The following is a 2,632-nucleotide window of genomic DNA, read 5'->3' on the forward strand; positions in this document are numbered from 1 at the left end:
GTTTAGCCAAAATAACGAACTTTAGGTGCGCTCCGAAATATTTCAAAGTCCCAGCGGCGTATTGCTTCGCCTCTTAGAACCGATTAGTCGAAAATTTTAACAATCATATTTTTGCATTCTGTACCGTGGATCGATCGTTAAACGCTATTAAACTAACGTCCGTGATGGTATAAATGCAGATTTTCGCTCCGTTTAGCCAAAATAACGAACTTTAGGTGCGCTCCGAAATATTTCAAAGTCCCAGCGGCGTATTGCTTCGCCTCTTAGAACCGATTAGTCGAAAATTTTAACAATCATATTTTTGCATTCTGTACCGTGGATCCATCGTTAAACGCTATTAAACTAACGTCCGTGATGGTATAAATGCAGATTTTCGCTCCGTTTAGCCAAAATAACGAACTTTAGGTGCGCTCCGAAATATTTCAAAGTCCCAGCGGCGTATTGCTTCGCCTCTTAGAACCGATTAGTCGAAAATTTTAACAATCATATTTTTGCATTCTGTACCGTGGATCGATCGTTAAACGCTATTAAACTAACGTCCGTGATGGTATAAATGCAGATTTTCGCTCCGTTTAGCCAAAATAACGAACTTTAGGTGCGCTCCGAAATATTTCAAAGTCCCAGCGGCGTATTGCTTCGCCTCTTAGAACCGATTAGTCGAAAATTTTAACAATCATATTTTTGCATTCTGTACCGTGGATCCATCGTTAAACGCTATTAAACTAACGTCCGTGATGGTATAAATGCAGATTTTCGCTCCGTTTAGCCAAAATAACGAACTTTAGGTGCGCTCCGAAATATTTCAAAGTCCCAGCGGCGTATTGCTTCGCCTCTTAGAACCGATTAGTCGAAAATTTTAACAATCATATTTTTGCATTCTGTACCGTGGATCGATCGTTAAACGCTATTGAACTAACGTCCGTGATGGTATAAATGCAGATTTTCGCTCCGTTTAGCCAAAATAACGAACTTTAGGTGCGCTCCGAAATATTTCAAAGTCCCAGCGGCGTATTGCTTCGCCTCTTAGAACCGATTAGTCGAAAATTTTAACAATCATATTTTTGCATTCTGTACCGTGGATCGATCGTTAAACGCTATTAAACTAACGTCCGTGATGGTATAAATGCAGATTTTCGCTCCGTTTAGCCAAAATAACGAACTTTAGGTGCGCTCCGAAATATTTCAAAGTCCCAGCGGCGTATTGCTTCGCCTCTTAGAACCGATTAGTCGAAAATTTTAACAATCATATTTTTGCATTCTGTACCGTGGATCGATCGTTAAACGCTATTGAACTAACGTCCGTGATGGTATAAATGCAGATTTTCGCTCCGTTTAGCCAAAATAACGAACTTTAGGTGCGCTCCGAAATATTTCAAAGTCCCAGCGGCGTATTGCTTCGCCTCTTAGAACCGATTAGTCGAAAATTTTAACAATCATATTTTTGCATTCTGTACCGTGGATCCATCGTTAAACGCTATTAAACTAACGTCCGTGATGGTATAAATGCAGATTTTCGCTCCGTTTAGCCAAAATAACGAACTTTAGGTGCGCTCCGAAATATTTCAAAGTCCCAGCGGCGTATTGCTTCGCCTCTTAGAACCGATTAGTCGAAAATTTTAACAATCATATTTTTGCATTCTGTACCGTGGATCGATCGTTAAACGCTATTGAACTAACGTCCGTGATGGTATAAATGCAGATTTTCGCTCCGTTTAGCCAAAATAACGAACTTTAGGTGCGCTCCGAAATATTTCAAAGTCCCAGCGGCGTATTGCTTCGCCTCTTAGAACCGATTAGTCGAAAATTTTAACAATCATATTTTTGCATTCTGTACCGTGGATCCATCGTTAAACGCTATTAAACTAACGTCCGTGATGGTATAAATGCAGATTTTCGCTCCGTTTAGCCAAAATAACGAACTTTAGGTGCGCTCCGAAATATTTCAAAGTCCCAGCGGCGTATTGCTTCGCCTCTTAGAACCGATTAGTCGAAAATTTTAACAATCATATTTTTGCATTCTGTACCGTGGATCGATCGTTAAACGCTATTAAACTAGCGTCCGTGATGGTATAAATGCAGATTTTCGCTCCGTTTAGCCAAAATAACGAACTTTAGGTGCGCTCCGAAATATTTCAAAGTCCCAGCGGCGTATTGCTTCGCCTCTTAGAACCGATTAGTCGAAAATTTTAACAATCATATTTTTGCATTCTGTACCGTGGATCCATCGTTAAACGCTATTAAACTAACGTCCGTGATGGTATAAATGCAGATTTTCGCTCCGTTTAGCCAAAATAACGAACTTTAGGTGCGCTCCGAAATATTTCAAAGTCCCAGCGGCGTATTGCTTCGCCTCTTAGAACCGATTAGTCGAAAATTTTAACAATCATATTTTTGCATTCTGTACCGTGGATCGATCGTTAAACGCTATTAAACTAACGTCCGTGATGGTATAAATGCAGATTTTCGCTCCGTTTAGCCAAAATAACGAACTTTAGGTGCGCTCCGAAATATTTCAAAGTCCCAGCGGCGTATTGCTTCGCCTCTTAGAACCGATTAGTCGAAAATTTTAACAATCATATTTTTGCATTCTGTACCGTGGATCCATCGTTAAACGCTATTAAACTAACGTCCG

Source organism: Osmia lignaria, unplaced genomic scaffold (assembly GCF_051020975.1).
Source record: "Osmia lignaria lignaria isolate PbOS001 unplaced genomic scaffold, iyOsmLign1 scaffold0044, whole genome shotgun sequence".
Classification (NCBI taxonomy): Eukaryota; Metazoa; Arthropoda; class Insecta; order Hymenoptera; family Megachilidae; genus Osmia; species Osmia lignaria.